The following is a 26,949-nucleotide window of genomic DNA, read 5'->3' as shown; positions in this document are numbered from 1 at the left end:
CACCAAAGGTACATAATCCCAATCTAATCCTGAGAAAACATCAGATAAATATAAATTTAGAGGTATTCTAAAAAATGACTGTCCAGTACCCTTCAAAAATGTCAAGCTCATGGAAAACAAAGAAAGATTGAGAGAACGTCACAAATTGAAAGAGATTAAGGAGACATGACAATTAAATGACATATCGGTTTCAGAATTGAATCCTGGACGGAAAAAAGACATGAGGGGAAAAGCTGGTGAAATTTGCCTAAGGTTTGTGAAGTAGTTCATTGTGTTGTATCAGTGTTAATTTCCTCCTTTCAATAATTGTACTATGGTTATGTAAGATGTTTATAGAAGTTGGGCAGAGGTATACAAGAAGTCTTTGCCACTTTTTTGTAAGTCTGAAATTATTCCAATTTAAAAAGCTAGAAAAATGATATAGTTGTAATAACTTACAGATTTTAAATGATAATGGCATTCATTTAACAAATCTTTATAGAATGACTTCTCAGTGCCAGGCACCATGCTAAGAGGTATCTAAGGATGCACCGCACAGACACACACACATTCCCAGTTATTTTAAGGAATCTGAATCACTAATATTAAGACAAGAAATCTTATTTTTCCAAAAATGAAGACCAAACATCTCTAATTTTAATGATGGCATTATGACAAGAATAATAAAAATGAACATATTTCAAATTAATCAATTCTATGTATTGCCAATAAAAAATCCCAAGAGAATGCTATGGGGCTTCATAAGCTAATTCTAACGTTCATCTAGAAGATAAAATATGCAAGAATCTCGGGCGGGCCCCGTGGCTTAGTGGTTAAGTGAGCGCGCTCTGCTGCTGGCGGTCGGAGTTAGGATCCCGGGCACGCACAGACGCGCCGCTTCTCCGGCCATGCTGAGGCCACGTCCCACATACAGCAACTAGAAGGATGTGCAGCTATGACATACAACTATCTACTGGGGCTTTGGGGGAAAAAAAAATAAATAAAATTATAAAAAAAAAAATGCAAGAATCTCTAAGGAAATTTTAATAAATTACTCTAGCAAATATAAAAACATACTTTAAATCTACAGGAGTTAAAGTGGTGTGATAGGAGCGCAAGAAGAAATCAATGGAACATGAGGAAAGAGCAGAAACAGACTCACCTGTCTGTGAGAATTTAGTATATTAAATAATGATATTTTAATCTACTGATGAAAAGACTAATTAATCAATAAATGGCTTTGAGATAATTAGAATCCACTTGGGAAAAAATTAAGTTCATTTATTTATTCAACAAATATTCAAATACCTACATGTTTTAGAAATAGGAATTAGATCTCTAACCAACTGCATATACAAAAAATAGATTTCCAATGTAATAAAGAGCTAAATCAGTTTTTTTATCTATAAAAATATTAAGATAAAATACAGGAGAATAGTTTTTATAATCTTGGGTTGGGGAAGATCTTTTCTACACAGAATAAAAAATCTATATGCCAAAGGGAAAAAATTCAAAGATTTAATTTTATAAAATTTTAATATTTTGCATGATAAAAGTTACCATAGACAAATTAAAAGATGTGAGACAGGCTGAAAAACATTTAAATGTCTATAAAAGATAAAATAGAATATAAAATACAGGGAGAGTTCTTATAAATGATAAAGACAGCTCAACAGAAAAGTGGGAAAAGAATATGAACTGGCAATTCACAAAAGAAAAGGATAATGGCAAATATATTTACTCAACTCCTTAATAAAGAAATAAATACAAATTAAAACAATAATGATTTACTTTCAAAAATGGGAAAATTTTTTGAACATTATTAATATTCAATATTGATGGTTAAATAGACATAAAATCAAGAACTTACAAAGACTATTGCTGTAATGAAATGCACATATTTTTTGACTCAACAATTTAATTTCTATGAATCTATCAAAAATAGTCAGATGTGTACACAGGAAGCATGTATCGGAAAGACCATTTGAACTGTTTGTAATAGCAACATATTAGAAACAACTTTAATATCCTTTAAAAGAGGAATGATTTTAAAAATTATAGAATATGCAGACATTGAAATACTTTCTAATTATTAAAAAAGAATAAGGTAGTGTTTATGTATAAATATGGAAAAGTCTTCAAGACATTTTATGTGTGACAAGCAGGTTGCATATCAATCAATAGATTATGATCACATACGTACATGTAAAGGAAGAAAACTTACATATTTTACTCTGCATTTGTTTCCATATAATTTTGGGGTTGAATTTTTACATTGAGGCTATATTCATTTATGACATATGTAGCTAAAAATATAAAGTGAAAAAAATAAGCTTCCATATGATTTAGAGCAGCTCTATGTAAATATAAGTATTTTGTCCAACTTTTAAGGTCACGCTTAAAAGGAAAAAAAATGGGCTAAAAGTAGAATATGCAACCAAACATATGTATTCCTTGGATTAAACTAAGCAATAGATTTCCTTGGTAGGTTTGGAAATATGAATGATTTCCTCCTAAACACAGCTCATTGAGCTGTAGGTCAGGTAAATTTTTGGAAGGAATATTTTTGCATCTTTATTTTGGAGGATGAGATATGGAGGGAGGGGTCAGGGATCTACCTGGTTCTTGTTAATAGCCGAGCTGTTCATACAGTGTGTTCTGGTAACCAATCAGCCTGATTCCTAGAGTTCAATAAATTAGAACGGTAACAGCAAAATGAATTTACCCATTTGAATCCATTTCTTGTACTTAATGGAAATACATGTTAGGATAAATAAAGAAGAAAAAAGATATAGTGTTTACAAAGCCAGGTGTAAAGAAAGTATTGGGTAATATGAAAATTAGAGAGTATGACTATACAACAGCACAAAGCTAGAAGAGACACTTGAGAAGCAGTGAATGAATGAGGAAGCTATGAGTCACACCATTTTAAAACAAGCATTTGGATTCTGATAATGTAAGTAAATCTATGGGGAAAATATAGAAACATGTAATTTCCCAGCCATCCACCAAATGTTCAAACCAGAAACTGGAGGTCGTTTTTGATATTTCCCCTCCCTCACCTCCACATCCAATCCATCACTACAAGAAAAATAATTCCAACAATTCAACTTTCAAAATACTTCTTAAATCTTTCCACAGCATTCTATCCTCAATGCCATGACCCTAGTGTCACCATGGTCACATCTCACCAGGACAACCACAATGACCTTCTAACCCTTCTCCCAGCCTGCAACCCTGTCCTTCCAACCCAAACACACAGCAATTAAGGTGATCTTTTACAAACTTAAGTAGTCCTGCCTCTTTCTGTTTACGACCCCTTACCTTCCAGGGCGGCCCTGCTGTGACCTTCAAGACAGCAGACACTTGCTGTGCCTCCCGCCACCTCTCCATCTTCGTCGTAAATCACTCTTCTTGATCACTAAGCCGGTCTGGCTTCCTGTCTCTCCCTGTATCCCTCCTCAGGGCCATCATGCTCTCTTTCCCCAAAGTTTTGCCTGATGGATTCCTTCTCATCATTCAGGCCTCAACTTAAATGATATTTACCAATAGATGCTTCCCTAACCACACAATCTACAATAGCCCCCACCTCCACCATTTTGGTCTCTGATCTTTCCCTTCATAGTGCTTACAGAAATGTGTACTTATATATTCATTTGAGTGTATGTCTGTTTAGTGTACATCTCCACCATATAGAGTCAAAGGGGGCAGGAACTATGTCTACCCTGTCCACCTCGTTATTCTCAGTGCCTAGCCTAGTACCTGGCATGCAGTAGGTGCTCAATAAATGAATAGGTAAACAAGTCAGCATAATCAGGTCCAGAAATATTTTGAAAGGATGGAAATGCCTGTCAAGATGAAGATTAACAGGAGTAACAATTATTTGTGTAACTTAAAGATAGAAGTGATGGTACAGGGATAGATACAGGGCCCTCTAAGGAGGTCAAATGGCTACCCAGACACATGGTGTGTTATGAACTCAATGTGACCACCATGGGTGCTCCTCACTTATTGGGTCTAGAAATAGTTTTGTCAGTGTACCCAGGGTGATCAACAACTGACTCATACTGAACAAACTCATGGAAGATTTACATGTATATTACAATGCCAACCTATTAGTATACAATAAAAAATATGACTAAGTCAACCTGATCCTCAATCCTTGTTTAGTTCAATTGCTCCCTATAAGAGAGAGACGGGTAGCCAAATTACATCCAAATGATAACTGCAGCTCAGAAAAGATTCCTGGCCACAAATTGCTTATGCAGCAGAGGTACCTTCACTTTACACTAAGCCACAGTTGTCTTATGCCTGGGTTCTTACAACAATCTCCTAACTCCTCTCTGTACTTTTCCCTCGCAAATCTATTAAGCACACAACAGCAAAAGTGTTCCTTTTGTGTGTGTGTGTGTGTCAGGGAAGATTCGCTTTGAGCTAACATCTGTTGCCAATCTTCCTCTTTGTTTGCTTGAGGAAGATCAGCCCTGAGCTAACACCTGGGCCGATCTTCCTCTATTTTGTATGTGGGTTGCCCCCACAGCACAGCTTGATGAGTGGTGTAGGTCTGCACCCAGGATCTGAACCCACGAACCCAGGCCCCCTAACCAGAGCATGCTGAACTTAACCACTGTGCCATGGGGCCAGCCCCAGAAGTGTTCCTTTTAAAACCACCTCACTCCTCTATTCAAAACTCTTCAACGGTTCTCCATTACATTAGAAGGAAATTCAGCCACCTATTCATGGGTTACAAAGCTCTGTGTGATCTGGACCCTGCCACCTCTCCAACCTCATCAAGTGCCCCTCTCCCCAATACTCTAGGTGCCCCAATACACTGGTGTGCTTTCAGATTGAGAAACTGAGGGGCCAGCCTCGTGGCATAGTGGTTAAGTTCGTGCGCTCCACTTCAGCGGCCCGGGGTTTGCAGGTTTGGATCCCCGGCGTGAACCTACACATTGCATATCCAGCCATGCTGTGGCAGGCGTCTCACATATAAAGTAGAGGCAGATGGGCATGGATGCTAGCCCAGAGCCAATCTTCCTCAGCAAAAAGAGGGGGATTGGCAACAGATGTTAGCTCAGGGCTAATATTCCTCCCCAAAATAGAGAAAGAAACTGAATATTCAAGTAGACAATGGTCAGACCCTATGTAAAATAGAGCTCTGACCCACAGCCTGCAGTACCCAGCCCAGGAAGCCAACCCATTATCTAACTAACCAGCCCAGGAAGCCAGCCTGCTATCTATAAGTCAGACTTGTAGGAAGTCAGACCACTATCTCTAACAACAAATCCAGGAAGCCAGACAATAACCCCTCAACAATAGGACCAAGATGACCAGGACTTATTAATAACAGCTTCCCTAATTTTTGTCCCTGCTTCCCTCTTCGGACCAACCAGAGAGGCCAAATACGTTCCTTTAACCAATCACATTGGATGCCCGTCTCAGGTTAGCCAGCCCACAGCCTCCTCATGCTGACAGCCTCCAGGCAGGGCATACCTGAAGCCTTCCCTTTTTCCCACGATAAAGCTTTCCTGCTCCTCTGCCTGTCTTTCAGTCTCTGCTAAAACATAAGTGATGGTGCTGACTCTCTTGCTAGAGCAAGCTCTGAATAAATGGCCTCTGCTTGCTCTCTTTGGTTGGTCTTCATTTATTTCCACAAGACCCCTCACTGTGACAAGCTGCTTCCTCCCTTGGAGCCTTTCGAATCCTGTTCCCTCTGCCTGGAATGCTTCCTCAGCCTTCATGTGGACAACCTCTTCCTGTTTTCTAGATTTCAGCTTATGTATGGAAGACACCCTCCCTGACTACTCTTTTTAGACACCCCCAACCCAGCCTCTTTTTTGGTTCCCTTACAGCACTTACCACAACTTACAATCATTTTGTTTGTCTGTTCAGTTTACTTCTTTTCTACCTATCACCCCCACTGGAACATACGAAGATAAAGACTCTCGTTTACTCTGACCCTTGAGGACTTAGAATAGAAACCAAAAAATAACAGGTTCTGAAGAAATATGTTGAATGGCTGAGTGGGTGAATAAATGATGGTACACCTGAAGTAAATGCAGACCAAGTATAAGAAACAATTGTGCAGAGCCACCCACTGAAATAACCAGATTGTGAATGAGTCTATGGTACCGCACTTTTTGTGATCTCTTTCATGGACCAGGCCTGGGGCTGGGAGTTGGTTTCCCTTAGACTCTCCTTGCTATGGAGCATTCCACTTCAGAGCAGTGGATAAGGGAGAGGCACGGCCCAAGGATGTGTGGCTAGGTCTCAAAATCTCACAAAGTCTACGAACCTTGAACATCTGAGTTACACAAACCCACTAGCCATGAAATATTATAGCCCTGAGGCCTTCCAAGAACCCAACCCTCAATGTCAGCTACTTCCATTCAAGTTGCTGAGACAAGAGGTGAAACCTTAAATCACAGGCCTTGTCTCTGAAGGTGTTGTCAAATTGAATCATTGGCCACAACTTCATTGCAGCCAAGCCTGTCAGTCAGAGTTTACCAGAAAACAGAACCAATAGGATATTTGGATATAGAGATAGAGATAAAGACAGAGACAGAGATAGAGATATATAGATAGACATAGATATAGACGCAGATATAGATATAGATAGATATACTGTATGTAAAGAGATTTAATTTCAGGAATTGGTTCACACAATTGTAGGGGCTGGTAAATCCAAAATCTGCAGGGCAGGCCAGCAGGCTGGAAACTCATGCAGGATTTCTACATTAGAGTCTTAAAACAGAATTCCTTCTTCTCTGGGAAACCTTAGTTTTCCCTCTTGAGGCCTTCAGCTGACTGGATGAGGCCCACCTACACTATGGAGGGTAATCTACTTTACTTAGAGTCAACTCATTGTAGATAGTAATCACATCTACAAAATACCTTCAATAGCAACATCTAGACTAGTGTTTGACCAGACAGCTGGACACCATAGCCTAGCCAAGTAGACACATAGAATTGACCCTCACATCAAGGTTTCAATTTAAATCCCTTATTTTTTAAAGATAATTCCTCTACTTAAAACTCTCTGGGACTTGCTATCACTCTCAGCTTAAATTCCCAGTTCTCTACCATGATCAAAAGGCCCGACCTGATATGATTCAGGCCTACCTCTTTGGCCTTGTCTCCTGCCGCCCTATTTGTCACTATTCTAGTCACTCCGTCCTTCTTTCAATACCTAGGTCACACCAACCTCTCTCCTGACTCAAAGCCCCTTCACCTGGAATGCCTTCTCTCTAGCCCTCTCTATGGCTAACTCATTCTAGAATTCAGTCTCAGCTTATGTGTTCTCTCCTCAGAGAATCCTTCTCGATCACCCTACATAAAGCGACTCCCTTTAACTTGCACTCACATCGTGCTCTTGTGTCCTTTGTTACCCCACCACTAGCTGTAATGTCTTTATTTATCAACTTGTCTATAAATAAATCAGTGATTCACCACCAGAGGCAAGTTTGCCCCTAGGGGACACTTGGCAATGTCTGGAGACTCTTTTTTTAACATGCTATGTTTATTTTTTTAATGGACTTTGTTTTTTAGAGCAGTTTTATGTTCACAGCAAAATTGAGCAGAAAGCTCAGAGATTTCCCATGTATACTCTGTGCCCCCCCACACACACACAGCCTCTCCCAGTATCAATGTCCCTCATTAGAGGGGTACATTTGTTATGACTAATGAACCTACACTGATACATCATTATCACCCGAAGTCCATAGTTTACATTAGGGTTCACCCTTGGTGGTGTACATTCTGTGGGTTTTGGCAAATGTATAATGACATGTATACATAGTTATAGTATCATACAGAATAGTTTCACTGCCCTAAAAATCCTCTGTGCTCCACAGATTTATTCCTCCCTCCCCATAACCCCTGGCACTCACTGAACTTTTCACCGTCTTCATAGTTTTGCCTTTTCCAGAATGTCATATAGTTAGAATCATGTAGTATAGCCTTTTGAGATTGGCTTCTTTCACTTGGGAATATGCATTTAAGTTTCCTCCATGTCTTTTAATGGCCCAATAGCTCATTTCTTTTTAGTATTAAATAATAGTCCATTGTCGATATGAACCACAATTTATCCATTCACCTACTGAAAGACGTCTTGGTTACTTCCAAGTTCTGGCAATTATGAATAAAGCTTCTATAAACATCCATGTGCAGGCTTTTGTGCAGACATAAATTTTCAACCCATTCGGATAAATACGAAGGAACATGATTGTTGGATCATGTAGTAAGTGTATATTTAGTTTTGTAAATAACTGCCAAACTCTCTTCCAAAGTGACTGTACCATTTTGCATTCCCACCAGCGATGAATGAAAGTTCCTGTTGCTCCTCATCCTCTTCGTCATTTGGTGTTGTCAATGTTTTGGATTTTGGCAATTCTAATAGGTGAGTAGTGGTATGTCATCATTGTTTTAATTTGTAATTCGCTGATGAAATATGGTGCCGAGCATCTCTTCATATGCTCATTTACCATCTGCATATCTTCTTTGGTGAGGTGTCTGTTCAGGTCTTTTGCCTATTTTTTAAGTGGGTTTTTTGTTTTCTTATTGTTGAGTTTTAAGAGTTCTCTGTATATTTTGGACAACAATTCTTTATCAGATACGTCTTTTGCAAGTATTTTCTCCCAGTCTGTGGCTTTTCTTTTCATTCTCTTGATCTGGAGACATTTTTGGTTGTTACAACTCAGGGACTGCTCCTATTAACTAGTGGGTAGAGTCCAGGGATGCTACCAACTGTCCTACAATGCAAAAGACAGCTCCCCACAACAAAGAATTATCCAACCCAAAATGTTAATGGTGCTGAGGTGGAGAGACCCTGATAATTTCTTAGTTGAGATGGATGGCAACTGTTGAAGTCACCACCTATGGATAAGCTCCATGAAGGTAGGGACTTTGTTTTGTGGTTTTCATCTCCATGTCTCAGCATTTCTCTCAACAGGCATTTGATGAAGTCTTTGTGAGGTTTTGAGCAGAGGAGAGATACGAGCCAGCCTAGTTCTCAAAGGATCACTCCTGCTGCTGCGTTGAGAAAAGACTATAGGGGAACAAAAGGAGAAGCAATGAGAACAGTTTAGAGGATACTGAGTAACTCAGGCAAGAAATGATGACACCTTGACTTTGGTGGTAGCCATGAGGGTGGTGAGAAGTGGTCAGAATCTGGATATCTTCTGCAGATAGAATCAAAAATATTCTCTGACCATCAGATGTGGGGAGTGAAAGAAGAAATGGAGTCTATTATTAACTCAGATGAGGAAGTCTGGTGGGGAGCAGGTTTTGTGGAGAAGATCAAGAGTTCGCTTTTGGACATGTTGATTTGGAAGTCTTTATTAGACATCCAAGTAGTGATGTCAAGTAGGCATTTGTCATAACAAATCTCTGGAAATACGCTTGTGGGAGCCACCAGCATGTAGAGAGTGAAGCCAGGAAACTGGATGAGATGAACAACTGCTTGTGTGTGCATAGAGAACAGAGCCAAGGCATGAGCCTTGGGGCACCCCAACAGGAAGAGGTCTGGAGAAGAGTAGGAACTAACAAAGGAAAAGAGGAGGGAGCAATCAGGAGGGTGGAAGGGAGAAACAAGAGATTGTGGAGTCCTGAAAAACAAGTGAGGAAAGCATATCAGGATGGAGTGATCCATAGTGTCAAATGCTGCTGAGATACCAAGTCAAATGAGGCCTGAGAACCAACCATTGTGTTTAGCAATGTGGAGACCCCTGATGACCTTGACAAGTGGCGTCTCAGTGCAATTGGGGGTGGATGGATTTAAGAGGGAACGGGAGGAGAGGAATGGAAGATAGTGATTAACAATCACTCAAAGAGTTTTGCTGCAAAAGAGAGCAAACAGAAGGGGCCAGAGATAGGAGGGGAGGCCAAGAGAAGGCTTTCATTAGGCGTGGGGAATTATAGCAGAGTAACCCAGTAGAAGGGGGAAATGAGGATGAAGGAGAGAAAGGAGAGACTTGCTGGAGTAGATGAGAGCAGATGGGATTTTTGCAGAAGGGTTATCTTTACATAGGAGCTTGGCTAGTTCAGCTCTTGTGAAGGGCGGTAAGAGCATGCAGAAATGTGCCATCTGTACCAGTCGACATGCTCACTGTGACACTGCGGAAGGGCTCACTGCCTTCACAGGGCCAGAGTAGGCAGAAGTGAATGTTGTTGTGGAACTAGTCCCTTGGTAACCTCAAATGCTCCTTTGTTAATGTGTTCAGAGATCTGTTCTGTAGATGACCTTTTTCTTCATGAGAAGGCAAAGGGCACATATGTTTCCGCCTCAACTCCCCCAGACAGACAGACACCCCAGTGGCATTTGACGCAATCATCTAGGACCCTTTCCGTATTTGACTCCTAAACTACTTCTATTCCATTTCCATACCACCAAGCTCTTGCCCTTTGCTTTATCTCAAATTTTGGTCCTTTTCTGGCCCTTTAGAATTAGCACTTGGATTCTGGTTTCCTGATTGGATTTGAATACTCCCTAGTAACTTTGACTAGGACTCGTCCTCTTAGTCCCTGGCCGCCTTGAGCTGCATGTCCTGTTCTATTTCCAACACTTTGAGGCCCTGCTCCTGACTCTGGCTCACTTGGCTAAAGCCCTGGCCTGGATCTCCTTCGTCACCCCTGAAAAGGGAATAGATACATTTAGTGACAACTGAGATTTTGTGGTAAAAACAAATTCAAAATAGCCAAGTGAATTATCACTGATAAAGTATATATAATTATTTAGCATAATGTACCCAGGCTCATAAATCAATAATAGCTGAAAGCGTCCTATTGATGAAACAAATCCCATGGGATGCTTTGGTAGGCAGAATTCTAAGATGGTCTCCAAAATTTCTCACTCCCTCTCCAGTTCAGGCATCCTGCATAATCCCTGGAACTGTGAAGATGATGGATTTTACTCCGTGATGAGGTTATGTTGTATGTGGCACAATTGACTTTACAGAGGGAGATTATCCAAGTGGGACTGACTCAGTCACACAGGCCTTTTAAAGGCAGAGAGTTTTCTCCAGCTGGTCTCAGGAGAATTCAGAGATTTAAAACACAAGAAAGATTCCACAGATATGTTGTTGCTGGCTGGAAGATGAGCCATGAGCCATGTCTCAGAACTGCAGGCAGCTGCTAGGAACTGTGTGTGACCCCTAGTTGACAGCCAGAAAGGAATTGGGAACCTTGGTCCTACAACTACAAGAAATGAATTCTGTCAACAACAAGAATGAACTTGGAAGCAGATTTTCACACAGAGCCTCCAGATGGGAACCCAGTCTGGCTGACATCTTGATTTCAGCCTTGTGAGACCCTGAGCAGAGAACCCTGCTATATACCATGCAGTACTTTTAACCTACAGATCTGTGAGCTAATAAAAGAGTATTGTTTTAAGCCTCTAAGTTTATGATAATTTATTACATAGCAATAGAAAACATACAGATGCCATTGAACAAAAGCAATGGGTGCTTGGCAATTGGGCTTTAGAATGTTCTCCCAGACAAGATACATACCTTGTAGAAAGTAGCTACAGAATGTTCCCGCAGCCTCGGGAAACATGGATTCTACCTTTTACCCTCTACTCCAAACCCTCAGTCCCTGTGGTCTTATTTTCCTAGTTAACACTGTCCCCTCTAACTTAGCTCCTCTGACTATTAACTGAGACGGACACTGCATGTGTTTGGGCTTTGGCTTCTCACACAAATGCTGCTACTCCTTGAATCATCTTTGATTCCACATTTTTCACACAAGGACTAGTCTAGTCCCTTGCCCATAACCACCTTCCCTTCTCTTCCCCACCCCAGGGCCAGGCTCATGTTCCCTGAACTCAGAAATCCAGTCTGGACGAGCACAGTGGGTTCATGTTTGTCTGGGGTTGGGGAAGATGGTTGGGACTGGTCAAGGCTTACTTCTATGGAAGGGAAGCATTGCAAATATGCAGTAGCCCTGCAAGGCCTGGAACTCCTGCTTTGGTTTTTAAATTAGACTCATCTCTTCTTTACTTTGAGAGGAATTAACACCAACAACATTGATGACAAAATGGTGAGATGACATTGGATGTTCCAAACTCATACTTTTTTTTTACCTTGGATATCTGACGTTTTGAAATGACATAGAAATTTTTTAAGTTCCATATCTAGAAATAGACCTTTAGATATTTATGAGATCCTGAAATCATAGGATTTTTTCAATCTCGTTGGGCTATGCTACAACTAAGCCTAGTGGAGAAGCCTCTAGACTACAGGTTCAGCAGTTGACAGTGCTGATCTGTGGCCATGGCGTAGCAAGGCACCTGCTACCACCAAGATCAGCGAGGTACTGAGAAAGGCCAAGTGGAGCCTGAGCGGGAAACATCATAAGAGGCTAGGGCTATAGGACTTCAAAATCTCTTCTAGATCTGATAGTCTATGAGTGGGTAAGAGAGGTCAGGGCTTGATGAAGGCTAGGTAGGAGGAATGAGAGTAGGGGTAGATGTCAAACTGGGATCCGTCGCTAAGAGCTACTGTGCTGGCTTATCACGGTCCAACAAGAAGTGGACAGGAGAACTGAAAAGATTGGGGATCATGGGACAGTTGAGGAAAACCACAGGAAGTTAGGGTGGGGAGCTTATAATTACTGAGTTTCTACATCCTACCAAGTACCATCACAGGTTCTTTGCATATGAATTTTCTTCTCAACTCCCTTATAAGATCAATTACTATCATTTCCATTTTACAAATGCAGAAATGGAGATGACCTAGAGTAGATAAATGACTTATCTTTGATCACATACCTAGTAAAGTGACAGTTAGGATTAGAACTCAAGCGAGGTCAATTGGCATCACCCTGTCATGTTGTTTCCTGATGGCCCCTCCCTTGTTTAACACAGGCACTGCTGAACCTATGACAATTATACTAACTCTATTCAGTGAAAATTTCTTGAGCACCTACTACATACCAGACACTAAGCACAGTGCGAGAGAGATCTGCCTCTCTTTGCTCTGTCATCCATGGTCTAGTGGGAACTCGTAAGGAGCAGGACTAATGGGGAACAGGGATTTTGTGAGCTCTATGAATATGGTAGCAGCAGGAAAGATTGAACACCTTCTGTGCTTCAGGCAACTACACGAAATGCCAGAAATGCCACAGGCAGCAAGACAATCCTCTTATTTCACAAATATGCCAATTTTCCTGCTGTTCTTGCTCTAAGGGAAAGCCTTTGCAAACTTCAGAATGGTCTCAAATGGTCTCAAAATCTTTAAGGGAGGTATCCTAAGGACTCATTCCCCTTAGTGAAAGTAGACCAACTGGCCTGGATGGGATCATCGGAAATAAGCCAAGAGATTTCCAGTAAATACATGGCTAGAGACTTTGGGTAAGCTCCAAGTCCAAAAAGCCTCTGTCAGAGGCTTCATCTAAAGAAAGAAGAGAAAGATTAGGATTGTAACTATGAAAGCTGGAGCCTAATCAATAAACCCTGTCTGGGCAAAGGTGTTAAAAGAAGCAGAGCTTAACAACAGGATATTATAATAGAGATCAAGAATTTGTTAGTGTTAATCTAATACTGCTGACTAAAGCAGAGACTCAAGCCACTCAGAGAGGTATAAGCCACTGGGAGACAAGGATGATTTTTTTTCCCCAGTCCATAAGAGGTCTTTCTTAAAATTATCTCACTCTCTTTGTTTCTAATTCCATGTACATAGGCAGTTTTTTCTGGTTAATATTTTGACTTTGGTATCAGAAATTGGTGTCTGAATTCCAGACAGGTTATTAAATGAGAAGTATTATTTATACATCTGTCATTTACAAATTTGATTAACAGAAGTCATTCTCCGAGAAGTTGAATGATTAGGAAGCTGAATGATTAGGAAAGATCCTAATGGTAATATCTAGGCATGGTCATTTCCCAGGGTCTGGTCCTTAGATTTAAAAGAACTGGAGTAACAAAGAAACTAGATTTTAAGGGTAAGGACCAGAACCTGAGAAAGGGGAATGATGCCCAGTGTTACTATCCTGGGGACAGAGAGATTGTTCGGCCCCTCTCTACGATATCTTTGTGATTTTGTTAATTACAAAAAGCCCTAAGAGAAAATTCTTTGAATGTGAGATTACTGGTAAATAATAGGCCGTGACTGAAATGTACTTCCCTCTTAGCTACACTAGTGTTCTAGAGGATCATGAGGCTTCTCACCCTGGAACCTATAGGTAGAATACAACTCCTGGATTTATGCTGGTTGATTTGCACGACATCTTCTGTTTTATAGTGGTCTTTCTTCTTAAAGAATTGGCTTTCCACATCCTTGAATTTGCAATCAGAAACTTGAGTCTACTCCCATGGAGCTGAAGGCAGAGCTATCTGTGTTGATCTGCAAAACCTCTAAATTATGTTTTTCTTGTATCTTCCTGACCCGATTGGAAGCCTACTGTTTAGAGGCAGTGTTTACATTAGAAACTCCTGCTTTGATATCTCTGGCAGGGAGTGAAGCTCTCTTACTGGCTAGAGTCTTCCCTTGCCCAAAATGAGTCATTTAAGTGGCATTTGGGGGGACATGGATTCTAAATAGAAGAGTGATCTGAAATGTCTTCCAGATTTCAATGTGGAAATAGATGACTATAAAATAAGAGCAAGGTTTACAGCAGGCTGTGGATTCCATTTCCTGGATATAACGTCAAAGCAATGACTGACGGAGCTTACCAACAACAGGCTTTTTAAAAATGTTTTGTCTACCATCTTATCCATTTTTAGGTATATAGTTCAGTAGTGTGAAGTATATTCACATTTTTGTGCAACCAATCTCCAGAACTTTTTCATCTTGCAAATCTGAAACTCTATCCATGGAACAACAAATCCCCATTCCCCCTCCCCCTAGCCTCTGGCAACCTCCATTCTACCTTATATTTCTATGAATTTGACTACTTTAGATACCTTGTATAAGTGGAATCATACAGACTTCACATTTTTGTGACTGGCTAACAATATGCTTTTAATAAGAACACTAGTTCCTCACACCAGTTCCTCAACTGTACATTCCTTTACCTGAGAAGCAGCGGAGGACTTTATTTTTGTCATCATGATAATAGTTAACATATACTTCAGTGTGCTAAGAGCTTCATATTCGCCATCTCAGTTGGTCCTCACAACAGCTCTTAGAAGTAGATACTATGACTAGCTCCACGTTACAGATGAGGACACAGGACTGGAGAGGTTAGGTAACTGGCCTAATGTCACACAGGTAGCAAGTGTTGAAGTCGGCATTCACAGCCAGCTGGTCGGACCCCTGAGCCGGCATCTTAACCACTAGACCACACTACTTCTCACCAGCGTCTGCAATTTGCCGGAGACGCAATGGTCTTCTCTTCCAAATCTCTATTTTATTTCTTCAAGACAAGATAGACGTTTCTCAGATGAGCACCCTTGTTAAGCTAACAACCAATTTTGCAATATCTCCAAAGCAATCATCACAAGACAAGGATTACCTGGATTTTTTACAAGGAAGCTTGATGCTGTTAGTGTTGAAGATGCTCTGTATCCTCCATGCATCTGAGCTCATCTGCATCTGCAGTGGACAATTCCTGGGTTCCTGACAGCTTCTCTCAGCTGCTTTACCTGAGACTTTCTCAGTTGCCCAAATTGTATCAGCCTGTCCAGCCGGCATGCAGGGCAGCTGGGAATGGTGGGGATGTAACGCCCACTGGCCAACGTTAACCAGCCAGGGATGGGAGCAGGGGGATGAATGCCCTAACTACCCTGGGCATCACTCTTCCCCCTGCAATCCTTCCTTACTACCATCTCTCCCTTTCCCCATGCCCTCATTTGTACCTCGTGGGATGACCCAGTAGATGAGCCCCACCCAACTTGTTGTCTCGGGTTTGCTAGAGAGCCCATACTAAGACAGTTAGCAGACATGAAAGCAGAATTACAATGCCAGCTACTGCCCAGTTTGTTCTTGTTCCTGCTGTTGTTGTTTTTAACAGAATCACATCCTCAGACTAGGTGTTTGTTGGAGTATCAAGGGATACACAGCCTTGACAATGGGGCATTGGGCAAATATCACTCTGGCCTAATTCACCAGAGCATGGAAGTACCGGAAATCAAAAGGACTGGCCAGCCTTGTACAACAGCCCCTGGTAAACCGAACAGACACTGTGTCATTTTAAACAACAAACAGCGTAAGTTAAACGTAAGTTAAATTGGAACTGAAGTGTGTGTGTCATTGTTGGCTCTTTACAGAATAAGTGAAATGCAAGCTGAGCAAATCTAAAGAGCAAATCTGAAAAGCAAATCATTTCCTCTCTTTCTGAGGAAGCCACCTGCGGGTCTCTGTTCATTGGTACTGAGAGCACCATAAGTAGTTATACAATGGGTCTTCATGCATTTCCCACGTACACGACTACTGAGCTAAACCAAGCATTCAAGGGAAAATAAAACAGTAAATGCATGTTACAAATCAATTTTGTTAAAGAAACATTTCACTTCGTCAAAAGAGAAATAACCACATTGAACTCATTAGAAAATTATGAAAACATTATTTTATCACAGTCCTAAGCTGCTGGTTCCAGTCTAAATGATTAATTGGAAGTTAATCAATCATAAACAATAAAGCAAATATCCTGTTGAATATTTACCTTTAATAAGCAGCCGTGTGCAGTTAACCTACAGAAACATGGTATCCCAAACTTTACATAGGATGAGAGAAGATGCCTTCATGTTTCAGGAATCCTATCTGTAACCTATGCTGAACACATGAAGTTTGGCTCAAGAAACTCACAAGCAAATATCAACTATTCAAAACCAAATACAATAATGTGATTCCAGAATGAAATTTAGTGCTTTCATTTTCTCAAAATAAGTTAATTTCAAGAGGGAAATGTGAACAGTGGAACAAAGACAAAAAAAATTAAAATAGGGGGATGGTTCTAAGTGATAATGAGAGGTTAAAAAAAAGAGTCAAAATTAGATGGAAAATTACCACATCATCATTTGCTCTGAGAAATTTCCCTTAATCTCCTTCTGCCTTGACAACAATGGAAGAAAAAGAACAATGAAGAATGGGATTAATCAAAAGGTAAAATCAAAATAAATGATTCTCTTCCCTTCCATGAAAATAAACAAATAAAAAAACAAACAAAAAAACTTTAAGAAAGAAGGAGTTTCTTAATTTAGTTTGGAATGTTTCCATTGGAATGAAGTCAGAAGTACTCATTTTGTTTGTCTGCATTCTTAACTGTCTCTAGGTGTGTCAGTCTTAACTGTTTTTATAATAGAAGATTCTTGAGTATAAGGATTATGATAAACTTATATGTAACACAGTGAAATTTGGTGTATAAATCTAGAAACAATTCTCTTTGCAATAATCTGAAGAGTTATTAATCTTTACCCTCTTATATGTAGTGTTGAGTAATTATTGGAATGAATGTGTTTGAGAACGTAGATGGTTTGAACACATCCCAACTTGAGGGGGCACCATCCGCAGGCTTGGATGACACTGTGAGGTGTTACCTCCAGTGAACATGGACATCTGACCTGCCGGAATAGCAGAGGAGGGCTCGCTAGAGCACCAGAACGAGCCCAGGAGAACTTTACTCTGCACAGCCTTTAGGGAACAAACCATCATATATATAGGCCAGTTTTGTTAATCTTTGAGTATTAACATTTTAAATCCTTAACCTTTATAAAAAACATAATGTGAAACTTCTGGGAATGCTTAAATAGATTATGTGGTACATAATGAACGCTTTTAAAGTATATCATTTACATCACTTCAGCTCATAAACATTTACTGTTTTGTTTTTAAGGTGGTGTGTAAAGCTTCGGAAGTACAAAAATGGGAATTAGACTTTTATTCAGTGAGTTTACACTCCAATGGAGAAGACATATTATCAATTTTTTACAGAAAATAGTAGATAAAAATATACATACAAAAAACAAGTTAAGGGGCTGGCCCGGCGGTGCAAGTGGTTGAGTGGGCGCGCTCCACTGCGGTGGCCCGGGGTTCCCCGCTTCGGATCCTGGGCGCGCATCGGCGCACCACTTGGCAAGCCATGCTGTGGCGGCGTCCCATATAAAGTGGAGGAAGATGGGCATGGATGTTAGCCCAGGGCCAGTCTTCCTCAGCAAAAAGAGGAGGATTGGCAGATGTTAGCTCAGGCCTGATCTTCCTCACAAAAAAAAAAAAAAAAACAAGTTAAAAAATAATCTGGAGCTTAGAGTCAAGGTGCAAATGAGAGAGAGATTCTAGAATGTCTCCTGGTTTCTGGAGCAAGTTACTGTGTAGATTCAGGAGTCATGTGCTGAGATGGGAATGGGAATGCCCCACAAGGAACAAGGTTTAAGCGGAGGATGATGATGAGCTCATTTGTGAGTTACTAGCAATGATGAAGAAGATGGTGTGGGATATGTGGCCTCAAAGGTAGCCCTAAAATTGATATATCAAACAAGTCATTGATGTTAGCATGTATTTTTGGCATTTGGCTTATTGTTATAAAATGAAATGAAATCTTTCATGCACCAAACACATGCACAAACACACACATTCACATATTACTCATGTCCAAGGGACATCGTATCTGTAGTTCAGTGCAGGTGGCTGTTTGTCGCCTCGGAGTGCGAAACAGCTGTTCTAACTTCCGTATCTTCATCAAAGGGTGTCTTCTCCGTGGTCAGAGTCCTGCCTATTGACTGCTCCTCTCACCACATTTAAGTTGCTGCAGGGCTAAAGTCACCACTTATCTCTTTGGCTCTCTACTGAGTTGTATTTTTCTTTGCCTGTTTCTTGCCAAATCTTTAATGTTTATTGGCCTCCAAGCTAACACACAAACCAATACAAACTGGCCTTTTCTCAACGCCACCATCAATCACAGTGCTCCAAGGGACCTGTCGCAGCACCAGGGCTCTCACGGAGTTGTGAGTGCTCAGCCGCTGCCTTCTCGTCTCCAGAGAGAATGGGCTGGGTGGTTTTGTCCTGGTCATTCCCAATTTCAGCCATTTCAGAAGTCTGACGTTTTCAAGTGCCTCACCTTCTGAAAGACCACAGTTTGATTACATGTTATTTCTGAATTTGATGTTTTTACTAAAGGCAAGCATGATCAAATATAAAAGTTATTTTTTACCTTAGTTTCTGCCAAGAAGTTCTTGAAATGATAATTCTCATGCCATAATGAATCTGGAAAAATAGCAAATAGATACTGCACTAGTTTCATATTATGAAGGGACTTGTATGCCGGGTTCAGAAGCAACTGTATTGGACTGTATTCTGAAGGCAAAGAAAAGCTCTAGAAGGTTTTGGATAGAAAATGACAGTCTTCCTCTTTCCCTTGCCCCTCTTTGCCCAAGATAAACGAAGCTGGTTTAAGAAATTTCACCCTGAGAAGGAAACACTGTGCTCTGGCCTCTGCTGTTTCTGTGAAAGTGGCGTCAGTGCGCCTTTGGTTTCTGTAGGAATCAAGAGGATGACCACTCCAGAGGACAGTAAGACTAGCTCCACATTGCTTTTCATTTCATCCACACCAGTTCATTCCCTGAGTGCACTATGATCATCCATGTCCTTGTATGTCCTACATTTTCCATTTCTTGTATGGCTTTCTCCCTCCTAGTGGACATGTGGTATCTTATTCTTTTACCGCTCAGCTCAACTATGGCCCTTTGGAAAGCATTCTCACCTCCCTCATCTGGGTTGTCATAACATTGATTAGATATCTCCATTACAGTTCTTATCACACAGTACTGTGGTTACCATATGTGACCATCGCAGGGACAAGGAGACTAGCCCCAGAAACTAGCAAGGGATCTGCCGCTTCTTAGACTCAGTAAGTATTTGTGGAATGGGATGGAACTAACTGAATTAAACGAGGATAACTTGGCTGGCATTTTTCTTTCTTCAAGCATGTCAACCCCCTGTGGGATAAAGCGATGTTATCAGCACCATCAGACGAGATGGTGGACAATGAAATATCAGAGAAGAGTACTCCAGCTCCCTAAATTTCAGCATTTGTAGTCCCTACAATTTCAAATGATATATGGTAAAGAAAACCAAGGGAGGGATCAGTCATTTACCCGAAGCAAATATCAGGAAAATGAATAACTTAAATAGCAATGAAAGGAAAAAGAAAAGAATTATCTGCATGTTGCCATTTACCCCAGCTCATCCTATCTTTTTCCAGAATTTGCCCTTCAGTTTTTATGTGAGGTTTTTTCTCATACATGTCACAGGACAACTCTTCGTTAGGCTTGTCCCTCCCTCTGCTGTCAGGCGCACCTCTCTTGGCCAAGCCTGGACAGCACCATCATTAGTTTAGTTGGTATACACCTGTTCCTCTTCCTTCACTTCCCAGTCTCTCATAGTCTTTTTCTGTGTGTTCCTGAATTGCATTTTCTGTCATTCACTCTCTGACTTTGTCAATTTCCTCTTCTCTTTCGATGTGTTGTTTTCTATATGATAATTGGGTTTCTTTATTTCAAATTGACTCATTGGAAAACTCAGCATTTTCTATGCATCATTTTTGAATAATGAGTTCAAACATTATTACATAGAGTTTATCAATTACTTTATACATGTTGCTTAAGAAATAATGTACTCACCAAAAAAAAAAGCTAAGTATGTGAGGTGATGATGTGTTAATTAACTCAACGGGGAGAATCCTTTCACAATGTATATGTATATCAAATCATCACACTGTACGCTTTAAGTATCTTACAATTTTATTTGTCAATTATACCTTGATAAAGCTGGGGAAAAAAACACTCCAAAATAGTAAAGTAATTTCTCAAGTAATTGAAAATTTTAAAAGCAACACACCTTAGCACTTTTTTAGTTTTTTAATAAATAATTGTAAATAACTGTAATCCATTACAGTACCAGAAGATCTTTTTAAATTCTGATGTTTGTCATTAATTTAGATAGATAGATGGAAGGATATAGATATGATCAAATATCAAACTGGAAAGCAAGTATGATACCTTGAAAAATCTATATGAAGTGGTTGTCCATTTTTTAATTGATGTCTTTATTCTGAAATATATTATCTATATGCAATATTATATTATAATTATTATTTGTCATATATGTAGCAAAAAAGTTCCCCATTTGAAATTTGCTTTATAACTATGAATGACATACTTGAGTTAGAGTTATTCATCATGCTTATGTTATTTAACTATTGTTCTCTACTGGCTTGCCCCTTCGTCTTAGAGAAGGGTTTACCATGAAGATTTAAGTTCCAGGTTCCTCACTTGTATACCAGCCTTTTTCAGAGTTCTGGCAGAGGGCCTCGTAATGTGTTAACATGGTCATAAAACTGTTCAAAAATCAGATAGCTTAATCACATTCAGTCTCTTTTCACTCTCACTTCCTCTCCACTACATTAAACTTCACATCAAATGGCGTCAGACAGACTAAAGCCCTTTAAGGGATCTAAGAGAAGTGGAGTTCAGGATATGTTGAGTTTACTGGGATGTATTTACGTGATTTGCTCTCATTTCTGAGTACAGTTTAGTTACTGCTGGCTGTGTCTCTGTAGGAATGGATTCCAGGAACAGGCACAATATGTTTGAAACATACAGAGCCAGGAGCCAGTCTGTGGAAAATCTTTCCATGTAAAATGATAAGCGCAGGGTTTGGTTCTCAGCAGTGCCCAGTCATAACACAAATTTCCTCCTGATAATGTGGATAAATAACTAAAAAATGATAAATGTGGTGTGTGTAATTTTTAAACATTCAGACAGTAAAATTACTTGTTATATATTTCTATATGATATCAATAGAGCTTATTCTGACATTAAGAAGCAAATTGTAAAAAAACCTCAGTTAATATTGAAAACATAATTCAGTAAAAGAAAGAAATTTCATACAGAAGTAGTGAATAAGCCCTAGGACTGTTTGATTTTCCAGTTAAGGAAGAGAAGCGAATAATACTGACAAATTGGAAAAAGATTTATGTTTTTTGCTGACTTGTCGGGAAATACTAGCATCAAGGAAGATAACATAATACAACACCACAATGCCCTTGAGGACAATTAGTTAAACGAGTGCAAGCAATTCAAAAAGTGTCTTAAGATTAGACCTTACAGAAGAAAATTCGAAATGTCTCAACACCTTTCAATTTATGTATGAAAGAAACTTGTTAGAGGTTTTCTCAAATTCAGCAACGTTGCTAAAAATTTACATGATATTATCCATTATGAGTTGAGAAGCTGTAAGAAACTTTTCTAATCTATCAATTCAAATGTGCTTTGATCAACCATGATAGGAATGATTGGATTTTTTTTTATTTTTTCTTTAAAAACTGGTATTTAAAAAATCATTGGCATATGAAGAGGCAATACAGCCAAAAAAAATGTAGGAGAAAAGTGTTACAGAGTGTGTCAAACACTTAATTAATAAAAATCTTCTAAGTTTTTTTGTGGATTTTGTGATGTCTGATATTTATCAGCTTTGTTTTCTCATTCTAAATAAACTTTCATTTTTATTTCTAATTTTGCATTCACTTTTTTACATTATGTTGTTTAATGAAAGCCCTAAAGATGATTGAGTTTGAGCCCCACAAAACTTGGACACAACCCCTGTATCATGCTTAGAGAATTTCTTCTTGACTATAAACACAATTTATTTTCCATGTTCAAAATCTTTAATCTATCTGGAATTTATTTTAGATTTTGGTATGTGGTAGGAAATTTACATTTTTTCAAAATTGTTAGCTAATTGTTTCAATACCATTTTTAAATAATATGTATTTTTTCCCATTGCTAACAAAGGCATCTTAACATATATTAAGTTCTTAAGTATGCTCAGAATCCTAGGATTTTTATTCTGTTCATTGCTCTATCTATTCCAGTACCACTGTTTTAATTATTATATTTTGATAATATATCTCAAAAAATATGAGAGAAAATCTCATCTAATTCTCAGTTTTCAAAATTTTCTTTGTGATTGCAGTTTGTTTATTTTTATAATTGAACTTTGAAATCACTCAGTCATGTGTTATAAAAAGAAGTCCACTAGAATTCTGGTAAATTTGTAATTAATTATCAAAAACTGATATCTTAATATTGAGTCTTCTTATCTGGCAGCACCATTCTTTTTGTAGTTGTCCACATCCCTTAGAAAATGTTGTAAATGTTTTCCTATGGATCTTGTGTATTTCTAATTAAGTATATGCCTAGGTAATTTACTCTTGTTGCTGTTGTGAAGGGCTCTCTGCTTGGTTATTGTTGGTTATTATCAGAAAACTGCTTTATAATTAATATGTCTGTGTGTGTGTCTTGTAAATGGCCATTTTACTGAACTTTCTTATTTATTTTAGGAATTTATCAGCTGCAAACATTAGTATCATTGATACTCTCTTTCATCTGAATATTTTTACAATTTATTTAGCTCTCTTGTTATATTGGCTAAGATTCCAACATCACAAAATAGTAGTTAACTGTTTGCATCAAGTATTTGTGACTTCTATAAGAATGCCTCTGAAACAGAGACAGAGCGAGAGACAGATCCATCTAGATATCTATGTATCTACCTGTGTATATATTTATGTATGTGTGTGTGAATATATGTGTATATATATATATATATATATATATGAAATGTTGAAGGAATATTCTTTCTAATTTCCTAAAATACTTTATCAAACATGGATGTTGAACTAAACTGGGTAGTTTTGGAGAACATCTATTGATATGATCATTTTATTTTTATCATTTGTATCTATTACATTAGTAGATTTCTTGCTAAACCATCCTTAATTCCAAGAATAAACCCTACTATGGTAGTAATGCATTGTTCTTTTAATACATCTGGATTGGTGATATTTTATTTAGGATTTTTTTCTCCTCCATAATGATTAGTAAAATTTAGCTGTAGTTTTCTTTCATTGTGGTAATTATATCAGGTTTTGGTATAAGCTTAAAATAAACTGGGAAGATTTCCATCCTTCTTTATTCTCTGGGATATTTTAAATTGCAAAAGAACTCTATAATTTCAGAGTCTAAAATAACATCCATAAAATCATCTGGTTTTGGCAAATTTGGGGGGATAATTATCATCTTTTTCAATTTTATTCATGGTGGATCTTCTACATATTGAGCCAATTTTGGTTATTTATACATTCCATGCTGACAATCGATTTCATTATGATATTCTAATTCAGTCGCATAAAGTTTTATAGAAAAGTGGCTCCCAATGTTTTATCCTTGCATCCTATTAATTAAAAATGTTTGAGTAAGCACCCCAATTTACTTATTTAATAATTGTATATATTTACTACTATCCTTATGGATTATGTTCATTATAAAACAAACTTGGTAATAGAAAAATTTAAAAGATAAAGATGCAATAAACTATTTTAAAATAATTTTCCTTTTTTTAGCTCCACAATGAAATAAAAAATCTTTTTGCTCCTCTAAAATAGTCTCTTTTTTCCCCAGCTTTATTGAGATATAACTGACATATAACACTGTGTAAGTTTAAGGTATACAATGTGCTGATTTGACACACTTATATATTGCAAAATGGTTAGCTAACACCTCCATCACATCACATAATTACTATTTCTTTTTTGTGGTGAGAACATTTAGGATCTACTTACTTAGCAACTTACAAGTATATAATACAGTATTATTAGCTATAATCACCATGTTGTACATTAGAGCCACAGAGCTTATTCATCTTATAACTGGAAGTTTGTACTCTTGGATCGACATCTTTCCCAATCCTCTACCCCCAGGCACCTGGTATAAAATGGTCTTAATACTTTAGCAAGAGTCATGTGATTAATAGGCTTCATTAGTTTTTTGAAATCTTAGTTAATACTTTATGATATAGTGATCAAAGATCTTTTTTCTGAATTCAATTTATTTGGATATTTGTTTTAAAAAGCTGTCCTAGTTATAAAGATACCTCACAAATACACGAGTCCAAATTGAAACAAAAATGCATCATGGGCAGGCTTACCAAATCATTATATTAACTTTTTTCAGTCTCATTCACCACTTGTACAGATATTGATTGAAATATTAGGAAATGTTCACCTTTCCTGAAGCCAATTAGTTGTTCTCTTAAAATAAATCAGAAGTTGTTGAGTTTTTATTTTTATTTATTTTTTTTGTGAGGAGATCAGCCCTGTGCTAACATCTGCCAATCTTCTTCTTTTTTCTTTGCTGAGGAAGACTGGCCCTGGGCTAACATCCGTGCCCATCTTCCTCCACTTTATATGGGATGCCGCTACAGCAGTGTGGCGGTGCGCACCTGGGATACGAACCGGCGAACTCCAGGCCACTGCAGCGGAGCGCGCACACTTAACTGCTTGCACCACCAGGCCGGCCCCCAAATTTTTATATTTTTAACAAATAAATTTAAAAACCACTGGGACTGTATATTTTGAATATTTTAAAAGCAGGTTAGGTCATTTTGTGTCCAGGTGTTTAGAGTATGGAGATATAAGAAATATTATAAGTGACAAATGCCATTTTTAGCAGGAAAATCACATTATGGTGGAAACATTTCCAAACATCGATTTTCAAAATGCTATCTCCATAGCAGAAGTTTCTTTTAAAAGCAGTTACTTTCTATTTCCTTGTAAAAATATCATCTTTACTTTAGAGTGGAAGATTGTGCTAATATTTTTTCAGTGTCTTCTGAGTTGACACAACTGACAGCCATTTATCTTCACAGAAATGGTCAGCAAATTTGAAATACTTGTGTTTATAAAGGACTCATGCATAACTCACCAATAACTTATATCAGTTTTTTCACATTTACATCTCAGATATACTCTAAAATGAAATGAAATCCCATGTGCTTCTTCACTGATTTTTAGGATGACATCTCATAGTTTTCATCAAAATTTTATAAGTTTACAAAGATGGTTTGTAGAATTTGGTAACTACTGCCACTTAAAATATAAAACTGAAATCACATCATATCCAATGGCATCCCAGTACCATAACAACTTGATGACCACCATCATCCATTTTTAAAAATATATGAATCAGGTTTTATTTAACAATAGGAAATTGTACCTCATCCTTTTTCTCCTTGGACTTCTATTTCTAACCTGCTTCCACTACCCCTCCCCAAGAAAATTTATTTTAATATATGTTTATTTTTGAAACTCTATGTTAATCACCATTATTCTCTACAATAAGAATATGCATATAAATTGATAGTTTCATTTTGTAATTACCTGTGAACATAAGGCTCTAAGTGTTAATTGCCTCTTGCATGGAGCTATCATCGCAATTGTTAGTAGAACATAATTGGTCAAAACAACTTAACTATATTACAAATTTCCATAAATAATCATTAAACAAAATTTTTTTAATTATTGGGGAAAAAACTCTTGATGACATGAATGAGGTGGTTATTTTCAGGTATCCGTGAATAAATATTGTTTATGGCTTGAATGAGACAGGGTTCACAATTCTATTTATAGATTTCATGTTTCTAGATGTAAGCCCTGAGAAACCTTGTTCACATAAATAGATAGGCATGGAAGTTCTGTTATAGCAGTGCTGCTCAATTTGCTTAACCACTTCCCAATCATATGCCAAAAAGTCACCCACTGGTGAAATTACTTTTAATAAGCTATCTTTTGACAAATCTAATTCATTCTTCAATTTTGTTGAAAGTAAAGAATGGTTATGTTACCCAGTTATTAGAGTTCATTCACTTAGGCTTTATTGAAATTTACTAAATGATTATTATATTAGCCAGCCTTTGCTGTGTAACCAACAGAATCCCAGTGGCATATAACAAAAAGCAGTTCTCTCTCTCCCTGGCAAGTATGTAGGTCAACTGGGGCAACTCTGGTGCAAGCTGCAGGTCAATTCTGGTCTGTTCCATGTGTCTCCTTTTGGGTCTAGAATGAAGGCGCAGTGGGCATGTTCTCCTCATGTCAGCGGTCAGAAGCATGTGGTGCATCTTACAGCCTGGGCTCAGAGTTGGCGCACTGTCACTTCTGCCCACGTTCCATTGGCCGAAGAAAGTCAGATGACCAAGCCCAGCT

This window comes from Diceros bicornis, chromosome 14 (assembly GCF_020826845.1).
Source record: "Diceros bicornis minor isolate mBicDic1 chromosome 14, mDicBic1.mat.cur, whole genome shotgun sequence".
Lineage (NCBI taxonomy): Eukaryota > Metazoa > Chordata > Mammalia > Perissodactyla > Rhinocerotidae > Diceros > Diceros bicornis.
The sequence above is the reverse complement of the archived record's forward strand: the minus strand, read 5'-3'. Positions refer to the sequence as shown.